Source organism: Odontesthes bonariensis, chromosome 12 (assembly GCF_027942865.1).
Source record: "Odontesthes bonariensis isolate fOdoBon6 chromosome 12, fOdoBon6.hap1, whole genome shotgun sequence".
In the NCBI taxonomy this organism is placed as follows: Eukaryota; Metazoa; Chordata; class Actinopteri; order Atheriniformes; family Atherinopsidae; genus Odontesthes; species Odontesthes bonariensis.
The window spans coordinates 29,185,895-29,199,521 of NC_134517.1; positions in this window are offsets into that span (position 1 = coordinate 29,185,895).

A 13,627-nucleotide genomic window follows, 5' to 3' on the forward strand; every position below is an offset into this window, starting at 1 on the left:
ACATCACCTGTGAGCACAGGCAGCGCATGGCTCCTCGCTGTGTTGCGCTCCAACGCCGGCTGCAGCTCTGCGCACAGTTCCAGGAGGATTTCCCTCAAAACGGCTAATGAGTCAGTCGCCATCATATGCCAGCTAATCCTCTCTGTTGTAGTGAACACACGCTCTCTTCTAATTACACCATTTGCAAAGTCTTCTAATACTTTTAAAGCAGCCATTGTTTTTAATGGTGTGCATTGCACCACTTTGCACTGCTTTTATATCGTGTAAATGGAGACACATGGGTGTAGTAATTGTTCATGTGTCTCAAATGTGCACATCACTGTCGGAGGACAAATTGTTTTCACATTTATTTATTATAACAGTTTCCCAAAATCACCTTAGGTGTCGCCAAAGAATCAACAGCTGCAGAAACGTGCGTACGCCAGCCCTGAAGCTGCCGTGAGGCACCGCACATTTCCACGGTCTTTTCGTTCTTGATACATCTGGTCGTTGACGTGAAAAGGTGCGTACGCCACTATTTTGTGCGTACGCACGCTTTGTACATGAGGCCCCTGATGTGTACTTTAAGCTGTCGTTCATCATCCTGTGGATTGTGCAATGTTCTAAAAAGGGCTTTTCCGAGCAAACAGAACGGACTGAATGTCTCTCAAGCCCAATGAATTGTGCAGTGTGTGCAATGAGGATGCAACACTATCTGCTGGGTTTATTTATGTCAATATTAGATGCTTTCGATTTATTTACTTTTTATCACCTAGAAACTGACATGTTATGAGTTTATTCCTTGAAGTATGTGTGTGTGTGTGTGTGACCTTTCATTGTGAGTCTTTATCTTTTTTAGATATCAGATTCTGAGGAATAAGAGATTAAAATGAACAGTGATTATGTTTAATCGTTCACATATGCCATCATCCTGCATTGAAATGCCAGTTTTTGGAAATGGAGGTTTTCTGCTGGCTTGGACTTGCAAGATAAAAATCCAAAAAAACGTAACAGCAATTACTGCTGTTTACACTTTATCGATCTTAGCCATGGAGTATAATGGTCAACATAACAAGCATCGTGTGGTATTTTTCCAGTGCCATGACTCTCCTCATGGAGAAAACAGGAACCTGTATGATTCACATTTTCTTTGTCTCTTGGAAATTTACAACCTTTTTGCCACCTCTCTGCTCTGTGTCAGACCGTTACACATGATCGCATTCACAAGATGAAGGAAAATTCCCCAAATTAAGAGAAACACACTTGCTTCCAAAGGATTAGATGAGGGAATCAACACCATCATGTCTGAGAGTTAAAGGGGTCCTTTAATACACTGTAGGACGGGAGGCAGTTATCAAATGCACCATAAAATGCAGACAGAAACAGCTAGTTTAGTCATATCAAAATGCACTAAAGTCTAGTCTAACCCTTTGTATACAAACATGTGATTGGTGCTGATTTCAAATATGGTTTTCACTCATTTTTAAAGTATTATGGCAGGTATTTTGGCATTAAAACGAGGAAATTTTACAATGAAGTGTAGAAACACTATTTAGCGTTCACTCCAAAGGCTGTGATATTTTAGGTGAAATGAGCCCTTCTGTGGCTTTGTTTCTGAGTAGCTGTGAGCCTAATTGGACCAATGTCTATGTCCCAGTATACATGCAATGAGAGCCGAATTCGCTGCACAGACGTTGTCTTTAAGTTGCTTGAATGGTGATTTTGTCCAATGAGGCTGCGGTTCAAAAATCAGGATTTTATTAGAGCAGAGCGACAGCCTGTTTTAAGTGAGGTGACACGTGGTCTTAATGAGTTGATTTTCAGCTATCTGAAGAAAGACAGTAAAAAAATGTTTACAATTGACTGTATTAATATGCATTTCTGCTTCACTGTTTTTACAAAAAAGTACAGGAAGATGGAACGCTGGTGCTTGTGCATAGTGACTAGTAAGGATGGGAATTGATAAGATTTCTACGATTCAAATTCCATTTCCGATTCTGCTTAACGATTCGGTTCTTTATCGGTTTCCCTTATTGATTCTCATTTGGGAAAAAAAGGACAACAAACAGGTCGATTAACATCAACTTTGTTTAGTTTAGAAGTAACAATAGTCATGACCTTACAAACCCAACAACAGTGAGGTCTTAAGAGGCCCACAGCCGAGGGCTCCTCGATGGGGTGCCAGGGGTTCCCCAGAAAAAAATCATTTGTTTTGAAAACAAATATACAATTTTAATAATGAAATAAATATTCTTCTGTAGAAATAAAGAAAATACAACACAAATTATACTTAGGGTTGTGTGGCTTGTGTAACGGGTTGGCTGTTGATTCCACTTCCACAGTGACTGCCAATCATATTTACCTTTATTTGTGTATCATGGACGCTCACTGGTTGGCAGGGCTCTCCTCAGCACCTAAATATGGGCTGTGATGTAGGCGCAGTGCCAGCACACGAGGATTGAGCCCATGCTGTGCCGAACGAGTGCTGTGCTTCACCGTGAGCTGACCAGTCAGTTTCCATTTCGTTATTCAGGCAATAAAAGTCCAGTCCTGAAGCTGAAAGGGTGTCGGTCCTTACAAAAACGCAACACAACCCAGACAACGGTTACACTTGAGTTAGCTATGCAACGTGCGTGGTGACGCCATCCGCTCCCACTGGAATCAATAAGGGAATTCCAATGAATTGAAACACTGGGAACCGGTTCTCAACAAGTGACTAGGCTTAAATAACAGCCTGGTTTCAGATCATACTGATGCACAACATACTCATCGCAGGAACTTTCACTTCACTTCGTGAGAGATTTTTCTGCACTGATGACGCAGTTTGTTTGAAAACGGTTAGATTAACATGTTTTTGGGCAGCACGTTGGTGCCGTCACTCCACAGCAGAATGAGAACCGGATGGTTGGGTGTGCACAGCTCTCTTTGTGCCTGTGACTGCAACATAAATGCTTCCAATGATCTTAGAGACTCCCTCTGCCTGGAAATTGTGTTGCAAAAGGCTAATCCCTGGTTGTGGGAGGCGTATCCAAGGTGCTGTATTTGTATAATATAAGGAGTGTCCTGTTGGGGGTTTACTTTTTTCCGGAGAAAAAAGATTACTAAAAACATCCTGAGATTTTCATCCACTCCTACTTTGGCAGGAGGTGGAGGCAGCCTGCTGAATCACCACCTGTGTGATGATAATAATGGCATTTCTTTGCCACACTTTCCAGCAGAAAGGTCATGCTGACCTTCAAAGGGAAAATAAATCTTCACTGAGTTCCAGTCTGAGATGCATTTTAGGAAGTTAGACCAGTATTTAAGCCTAATTGTGCTGACATCAAAGGAAAATAATCAGTTTCCACACAAGTGGAAGAGAAAGGGAAAGAGTTTTAGTCCATAATATACAACCTGTGACCAGTTTGGCCAGTCTGTACCAGGATTGTCCCCTGAACACCATTTCACTACCTGCTGGAGCATAGATAACATAAAATGCTTCGCCATCCTTCAACAGCATCTTCTGCTCTTTAGCTTTTTGATGCCAACCGACCACAGTCTAAATAACGTTCGATGATAGTTCCAGTGAATCTTGCACAAACACCTTATCTTCTTGTTGTTTTTCCGTTGCACCTGAGGCGTGGAAGTAATATCATAACAGATCACATCATATGCAAAGTCACATCCTGTGCATTTGTATGTACTCTGCTGTTGAGGAATGACATCTTGCACTGTACTTTTACCCTCATGCTAATCATTAAGAGTCTTTTAAAACAACACCAGAAAGCTAATTGTAAGTTTTATGGTGCTTATCAGAAAAGTGTCATCAGTCACCTTGAGACTCGCTCTCTAAAACCTAATAATCAGGTTAGAAATCTCGGGGTAATATTGGACTCAGACCTATAGGTCTATAAAGCTCTGAATTAATACATCAGTGACCTCCTGACCCAGCATGAAACTTCCAGACCCCTCAGGTCATCTGGATCCGGTCTTCTATCAGTTCCCAGAGTCAGAACCAGACATGGAGAAGCTGCATTCAGCTTCTATGCTCCACATGTCTGGAACAAACTCCCAGAAAGCCTCAGATCAGCTGAAACACTCAGTGGCCCTCATTTATCAAACTTGCGTAAGACGAAAAACATGCGTAGGTCGTGTGTACGTTCTTTTCTGCGCAAAGGTTGGCATTTATCAAATCCATCGTGAGCGCAGGAAAGATGAAATCGCCACGACAGGTCTGAAGCCGTGTACTCACTTTTCCATTTGGACTTGCGGTGACTGCAATAGCATACATAAACAGCAGCGTCACTATTGCGTGCCTCATGAGTCGCAACAAATCCCTAGGTTAAAATTACAGACTTATCACTTCAAAGAAGGCCCATGTTTTATTTGACTTCAACATAAATATAAACATAAACGCAAATTAAATAAATTAAACAAGTACAACTCCGTAATTGGAAGAGTGATGGCTCATTATTCAACCGCGCACCCTCACACCGAACGCATACGCGCACGCGTGCCACTGTGGAGAGGTTAGGGCTCCTAAAGGGCAGGTGGATCTGTCTCTCGGCTGCGGGGGGAACCCTTCTATATAGCCCGAAAAGGTATGCAATATTATTATTGCATGCGGGGTTCTCCATACATTGCCCAAAAAAAGGGAGTGCCATTTCCAGATGTACATCCAGAGGACCCCGTACCCAGAGATCCCTACCACCAGCCTGCACAGCCAAGAGCGCTCAGGAGGAGAGAGGAACTTATTCAGCGATTCTGACTTTTGGTAAGCATTCTGTTATTCAAGGAAAAAAGACGTAGCTCCAATCAGGCCAGCCACCCTCTCCTCCAAGGCACTCAAATCCAAACCTGGATCGGAGCTCCCCCCCCCCCCCCCCCCTGTTTGTGACATGCTGCGTTGGAGAGCTCTGCGACCTTCTTTGGTGGCAAATTTCATATCGGACCACTTCTTCCTGATCTTATTGTTGGAGAAAAAGTAAAACATCGTTCAATTTTAGATTTCATTTAATCTGGAGTTTATCACATTTTATTGACCATCACAGTAGGGGAAAATACATAACTCGTCCGGTGTGCGATTTACAGCGTTGACAGCGTTTCTTTGCCGCCTTTCGTCTATCCATGTCGCAAACTCTAGAGGTGCAGCCTTTTTTAGAAGGCGTGGTTAGGATCATTACGATGGATTTCAGCCGCCGGATTTATCAACAGCCGCTCGGTCTTACGATGGGATTGGTGTGGTACGCATGTTCTGTAAATCTCACTTGAGCCTCTGCGTACGACGAGTTCTCCGCTCATATCTACGATGCTTTCTACGACGGCTTGATAAATGAGGGCCAGTGTGTTTAAGTCCAGGCTGAAGACACACCTATTTTCAGCTGCATTTGAATAAAGCTCCAAATCTGAAGCTTGAGTTTCAAAACTTAATCACATTTTAACTCCTGATTTTATCTATTGTTCTAATTTCTTTCTTTTTTGTTTCAAATTTAAATCATGCTTTTTATTTCTACTGTTTTAATGTATCTGTAAAGTTTGAATCACCTTGTTGTTGAATTGTGCTATACATATAAACTTGCCTTGCCTTGAACTTTAACATTAAATTAGTAACAGCAGCAGCTTTTTACCATCTAAAAAACATTGCCAGAATCAAAGGAATAGTGTCTAAACCAGACTTAGAGAGACTGATCCATGCGTTTGTCTCCAGCAGGTTAGACTGCTGTAACGGCCTGCTCACTGGGCTCTAAACGGGCTGTAAGACAGCTGCAGTACACCCAGAACGCTGCTGCTCGAGTCCTGACTAGAACCAGGAAATACGACCATATTAGTCCAGCGCTCAGGTCTCTCCACTGGCTTCCTGTCGCTCAGAGAATAGAGTTTAAAACAGCTCTGCTCGGGTAAAAGTCTTCATGGTCCAGCACCAAAGTACATCTCTGAAATGTTAGAGCCAGCCTTTTTGGCTGTTTATATGACACCTGAAAGTGTTTTATCTGCACTCTTATGTATGACTGTTTTATGGAAGGGTTTTATTTGCCTTCTTGTGATTTTATGTATCTGTGAAGCACTTTGAATTACCTTGTGTGCGAGTTGTGCTCTACAAATAAACTGGCCTTGCCTTTTTGTTTACCTCTGAGCTCAGACACTGGATCTGAAAACCAGAGCGGCTTAGCTATAGCTGTTCAATACAAGGCATTTTGTGAGCTTTCACAAGAAAGAGGAAACCATGATTAACTCTTAACATCAGAGTTGGTGAAGTTCTTCCAAATTTGTGGCTCAGCGATCTTAGCTGGAGGGACGTTAGTAAGATTTCTAAATAGGGACAGAGAAGTTCCAACTAAATGGAAAGAAAACACTGTTGCCTCATCCATTTTCACCCCAGCTGAAAGATAAATCTATCTTTTAAGATTTAGAAAGTTTAGAAAGTTACACCGAGCTCTTGCTTGTTTATATTCCTCTGGATGAAAACTGCCTGGATTTCCTTGTTCAGTGCAGTTGAGTAAGTTTGGTTTCTTGTTTGTTTTTAGCTAATTTTCTTAGCAGCAGCTTTTTTCTTTGTTTACTTACTTGCTTTCCTCCTCCACACCAAACATATAACATGAGATATATAAAATCTTGCTATGCATACAAACAACACTACAAAATGGCAAACTGACTCTGTAATGAGCAGTGAATGATTTTAGACACGGATTAGCCATGGTTTAAATGGAGGGAAACATCCAAATAAGACTGGCATGCATACGTGTTTTTGTAGATATTCTCACCTGCACATCGCCAGTAAAAAGAAGAACAACCTCAAAGACATCAATAGTTTGTGTATTCTCACTAAACTTTGAATGTTTCCTCTCATATAGGAGGGCCCAACTTATAACATATGTCAACAGCTCATAAAACAAGATTTCGCTCCATTTTGCAGCCATCTTCTAAAGAAACCTTATAAAAAGCGGTCACGTAACTCTTAAAGGGCAAATGCGATGCATTGCGCTGTGGCTGTCACATCTTTGTTCAAACTCGTTCAGACTAGATCTGGGTGCAGAATGCCAGAATACCAGCGTTTCTATTTATTGTCACAAGCACAGTGTTGGTTTTTCGGTGGTTTCTGAGTCTTCGGTCGGGCTGAGGAGGTTTCCAGGGAGTCCGAGGCGGCGTCTGCTCCTGCTTTCACATCTGTTTCTCATCAGGACACTATTTTAGGAGTCTTTTCGTCAGATTGTCTCACTACTCTTGTATTGCAAGCTAAACTCTGACCTTGCCTTCTTGTTTCCTTTGTCCTCTCTCCAAGCGTTGGATTTCTATGCTCAGACTGGCATCTATTGTTATTGTTAAGGAACTATTGGTAGAGATGATTCATAAACGAGTAGATCCTGTTAAGAACCTGCAGTTCTCATGGTGTTTTGCTATAGGATTTGATTATCCAGGCCTGTACTTGATGTTATTGCCCTGCTCTTTTTCTTGGCTCCATTTCAAGTTTGTCGTGGCAGCTGTTATCTAATAAAGGCGGGATCTAAAGAAAAGAAAGCATCACTTGACACATTAACTCCTGCTATGGAATTTCACAGCAAGTTGTTACTGGCTTCTTACGTCATAATTAAGGGAACATGAAGGACTGCTCCAAAGGAACACTTTGAAACCTACAGTTACGCTAAAAAAAAAAAGAAAAAACTCGAAATACATAAAACTCAACACAGCAAATATGCATTTTTAAAATCAGATTTATAAAGCTGTGTTAAAGAATTGTTCAATAAAATAAACACACGTGCATGAACCCAATTTCCACTGCAGACACTTCCCCAATTTGCATATATAAATAAGATTTGCACCACAAGTTAAAGGGAAAAAAAGGATAATTAAAGGAATAGTTAAGAAGAAACGCAAGGGTTTAAAAACGGTTTCTAACTTCGTACAAAAGTACCCAATTCAAATGAAAAAGGAATTGTTTTTTTGTCTTGTGATCCAGTAGAAAGTGCTCCAGTGTTAGTGATGCGCGATCTGTGAGTCAATCGTTCAAAACTCGAGATTCTTTTAACTGACTCGGGAGTTATGAGTCATTGTCTCCATTAACTCGTTCACCGACTCACCGCTGCTACTGCCAGCTAACTGCAAAGAGCAGACATGCCACACAACTCTTATTCTTTTTTTTTTTTTCCAAATCTCTTTATAGAGTTTTTGCAGACAGTATAGAAAGAAAAAAGACATCATTTTCCCATTGCGTCGAAGCGTCTGCTTTAAAATGAAGTACAAAGTAAAAGAAGAAAAAAGAAAGGGAACAGCACAAAAAGAGAACCCCAACATAGCTATCCCTCCCAACAACCCAAGTCAGATGTAGTCACAGAAAACAACTTAGTTAGTTAACTTAGCAACATAAGTGAAAAATTAAAAATGAAAAGAAAGAAAGTAATAATAATAAGTAAAAAATAATAATAATTAAAAGGATAAATGACAGGAGAAGAAAATAAATACATAAAGGGGCGGGGGGGGGATTCTCTCTTTCCAACTGTTAAGAAGCGTCGTCGGCATCGTCAGGAGTAACATCAAGACTATTACTAATATAATCCAGCAGTGGGTCCCAAGTTTTGTGAAATGCTGTCAAAGATCCCTTCTGTGAGAACCTTAACTTCTCTAGCTTTAGACATTGTAAAATTTCCCGTATCCAATTGTTGTGAGTCGGTGGAGAAACCTGTTTCCATTTGAGGAGAATGCTACGCCTGGCAAGGGCGTAACTTTGGGTCTACCTTTGGGGGGGTTAAACTCGCAGCATATTTATTTATTTATTTAATCATTTTCTTGCTCGCTAATTTGCCATTCCTGTGTTAGAAATACATTGTGATACTTTTACTGATTTAGGCTACTAAATGCAGCTGTTCACTTGACTATTTATGCCATAACGACACAGTAGTTAAATTCAGTGTTTAAGCACTAGCCAACAGTGGCAGATGACAAGAACTTAAAGATTAATCAATTTCATCACTGTATTGGCACCTACATGCAGCAAATGTATTATGCACAATGCAACTCTCGATACATCACACAATACAGGGTGGCACACTGGAGTGCAGCTTGCACCTTTATTCGAAACTGATTTCACATATTGCCCACTTACTATTACATTAAGATTGCTATAAATTAATAATAATATTATTAAAGGAGTCAGACCTGTTACTGATGGTGAACTTGTCTTTAATGTCGGGTGTGTTTCCAGAGCCACTAAAAAAAAGCTGTAATCAAACCTCTGCTGAAAAAGGACAATCTTGACAAGACACAAATGAACAACTACAAGCCTATCTCAAATCTCCCATTTTGAAGTAAGATCATTGAAAAAGCGGTTTTTCAACCACTTAATTACTTTTTAAAACAAAACAACTGCTATGACACCTTCCAGTCAGGTTTTAGACAGAACCACAGCACTGAGACTGCTCTGACAAAGAGTTTAACAACATATGTCTGAATACAGACGGTGGAAAAATGTCAGTCTTAGTTTTACTACATCTCAGTGCTGCATTTGATACAGTTGACCACAATATATTACTGAAACGACTGGAAAACTGGGCGGGTTGAACAAATTTCACGAAAAAAAACATGTTTTGACTGTTAAAGGGATAGTTCGGGATATTTGACATGGATCTGTATGGCATCACCATAACCAGTGTCGTGCATTCAAACTGACTTACCCCCGACAGTGTCCTGTGAGCCGAGTTTTTGTCCAGTGTTGGTCAAGGCGAAAGTAGTCCGGCTTGTTTGCTGGGGTCAAGAAATTAGCGCGTTTTTCTTCCCAAAATAGTACGTGTGCTAAAGAGTGATTTATTTCATCACAAAAACCGAAGCCGGCAAAAGTCATTCCTCGTTATCACTTGGGCCCTATACTGTCTCATTGTGTATCAGTGCGCACGTCATTCTGACCGCGAGCTGTGCGCACGAGTCTTTCTGTTCTTTGGCAGTGCTCAACACTGTCTTACTCTGCAGACAACTGGCCATCGGGTCCAGCTGGTCTGGGACGCCTCTTCCAGTTGATCTTGGGAACATGGAAAAAAGTTCTCAAGACGCCTGCATTCAGGAGTGCAGGGAAGTCACCGTTATTTGTGATGCAGGCAGCAGCTGTCCCGCTGCCGCCGACATCCTCATCTATTGAAAGGTTTTGTATCTGGGGCATAACTAAATCCCACTCGTGGCAGCAGTAACATTCCACCTCTGTCTGCATTACTTCGCACTTCAAACAAGTGCACCAGGATTTGTCGGCCACCCTGGGTATCGCAGCTCCAGCAGTGGCTCCAGCTTCTGTTTCCATCACTTCTCTGTCCACCCTCTCTCTTTCTGCCCGATCTAAGTCCATTTGGCAAACTTCCTCCTCAGTATAAACGGGTTCATGAAGATACCCCCTTGGCTCTGAACGGAAGTCAATATGTTCCTCGTCGCTCTCGTTGTCAGACATCTTCCCGAGCAGTAAACAAAGTGAACTCGTGCGCACAGCTCGCGGTCAGAATGACGTGCGCACTGATACACAATGAGAGACAGTATAGGGCCCAAGTGATAACGAGGAGTGACTTTTGCCGGCTTCGGTTTTTGTGATGAAATAAATCACTCTTTAGCACACGTACTGTTTTGGGAAGAAAAACGCGCTAATTTCTTGACCCCAGCAAACAAGCCGCACTACTTTCGCCTTGACCAACACTGGACAAAAACTCGGCTCACAGGACACTGTCGGGGGTAAGTCAGTTTGAATGCACGACACTGGTTATGGTGATGCCATACAGATCCATGTCAAATATCCCGAACTATCCCTTTAAGCCCGGTGAAGATTTAACACATTAGCAGTCATTCCAGTTGTCAACGCCGCTTAAAAAGGTGATTTTCTTCTCTTCTAGCATTATCCTGACAGGAGAACCATGCCAACTTTGGATGCAGTTATCTTAGCGATAGCAATAGCCTCAATATACATATCGTTGGAAACTTAGTTTATGGCCGTTCATGTGAGCACAATAACTTAGTTTTGTAAATTTTACCAAAGCGACTGGTTTCGCCTTGCAGGATCACATATAAGGAACACATGAGGTGAACGTCTTATATATGGTCTTGTATATGGTCGGCTGGGGATTGTTTACAGCGGTTACAGGCATCACTGTGACTTGGATATATATTTTTGCTAATTTAGCATTCGTGAAATAGGCTCTGTGAAACACCTTCCACTGTAATAAACCGTGCCTGGCACAAATCGACGAAGAATGAGTCAATTTTAAAATGTCTCTCCACTGAACATCAGTAATGTCTACCCCCAAATCCTCTTCCCACACATTTTTAAGCGACACAGTGAAGGCTGGGATCAGAAGTGCAATCTTTTTATAAATGACAGATATCAGTCGCTTTTGTCGCAGATCGAGAGACAGTAATTGGTCTATTTCGGCTTCAGGAGGGCGGTTTGGGAAATATGGGAACTGCTTTTGAATAAAGTGTCTCGTTTGAAGGTACCGAAAAAAGTGGCTATTAGGTAGGTTGTATTTATCTGACAAAGATGCAAAGGACGTGAAAACACCGTTTTCATACAGGTCGTTAAGTGTTCTGAGGCCCTTATCTGACCATACACGAAATGTAGGGTCAGAGCGGGATGGGAGAAATGCGTGATTGTTCAAAACTGGGGCAAAAGTCGAGGCCCTATGTAAGCCGTGCTGCTTCCTGAACTGGAGCCAGAGTTTGATTGTGTTGGTGACGACCGGATTAGGTGAAACACCACGGGCACTTATGGGGAGCTGTGAACAGATCGTAGAATGTAGGGAGAAAGAAGAGGATGATGTCTCATTGTGAGCCCAGGGTGGACAGGTGTCTGCACCTTCGCCATGAAGCCAGTATATAAGTTTATTAATGTTACAGGCCCAAAAGTAGTGGCGAAAATTTGGCATTGCTAGTCCCCCTTCGGGTTTAGAAAGTTGAAGAATGTTTTTTTTTAATACGGGCTGGTTTATTTTGCCAAATAAAAGTGTTAAGTGGCTGGTCGGGATTAACAAAAAAGGATTTATTAAGACAAATTGGAATGTGTTGAAAAAGATACAGAAATTTCGGAAGAATGACCATCTTAATGAGATTAACTCGGCCTGCAAGGGACAGGGGGAGGGCAGCCCATCTGGACAAGTCTGACTTGCATTTATTTAATAGCGGCTGAAAGTTCTTCTGAAAGAGTTCCCTGAAGGAATAGTAATAAACACCCCCAGATATTTAAACCCCTCTTCAGCTATTTTGAAAGGAAATACGGATCGTGTGATAGATCTCGCCAAATTGTTACAACTCTTATTCTAACTGCAATTGTGTAAATGTATGAAGCTAATTACTGTATTAGCTCTGTGGATGAAGCAACGGCTCTGCTCCAGCTCACAGCTCCCTCGGTGGTCCGCACGATTCAGGACTCGCGATTCAGGACTCGCGATTCAGGACTCGCGATTCAGGACTCGCGATTCAGGACTCCCGATTCAGGACTCGGCTGTTTGGGTTATTTGAATTTATTTAGAGAGAAAGAAAGAAAAATTAATGTTTCGCCTGGAGACTTCTTGATTTTTAGCCTTTTTCACAATGATTTGGGACGTGGTTTGGAACTTGTTCGTACATTCCGTGGCGCACACTCTGGGTGACTGATTCAAGTGACTCAAGTGACTTGAAAATCCAATTCCCTTTTGTGAGTGACTCATACAGACTCGAGTCAGTAAAAGGAATCGAGTATCCCATCACCAGTGTGAGCTTGGCCCAGTTCCACCCTTGTTACCTCGGAATATATAAAGCTAATGTTTGCTACATTACTAAGAAAGTCCAATATGAGTTTGCGCAGTTTCAGGACCCTCATTTTCAACATGATCTCCTGGCAATCCATTTAAAAAGCATGACGTCTGACCCAACTGAACCTTTAGGTTAAGGAAACGGTAAGGACAGTGCTTAATTTGTAAATCACAAGGTGCCGGAACACAAATTACATATGACAGCACGGGGATGACGAGACGGGCACAGGTCCCGGAACGCATACAGAAAACGGTGCTGAAAACAACATACAGATGCCCACTGACAATGCTGTGGGACTTACAAGCCTTAATTTAAAATAATATCCATGGTATAAATGTTATGACAATAATTTACAATTATTTTAGGCTACACTGCACAGCACAGGCTGGCGGGCAACCTGCCCTGCTGTTGCCGCGGTACCGGGCTCCTTCCCCGGCTTGGCTAGCTGTCGGTGAAGTTGGCTAGCGGCTGCTGCAGCCGGTTTTGCTCATCAGCATGACCGCTGCAACTGCCCTTTGTTCGCTTTTCTGACTCGTTTTGAAGCGTCATGCAATTTTTCCTTCTGTTTGACACGTTTGCATTGAAAAGGTAACTCTTTGTTCCTCTCTGCTGCTTGCTCCCCAGATGCCGCAAATTTCGGAAGTTTTTGTCTGCGAAGCGGGCTTTGATGACCAGTAGTTTTCAGTGCATCAACAACAGATCTCCGAGTCTTTCAAATTACGTTGTTTTATCTTAATAAACAACATTAAATTCACGGGATTTGTTTGGAACATTATTGTTTTATTTTATCCATTTTTTAAACTTTTTTTTAATATTAATATTTTTTTCTATATGAGAGGTACCGGATCAGCCCAAATAAGTCCCGGAACACGGGCAAGCCAAAACCACATTAAGCCCTGGGTAAGGGTAAAAGCACAGG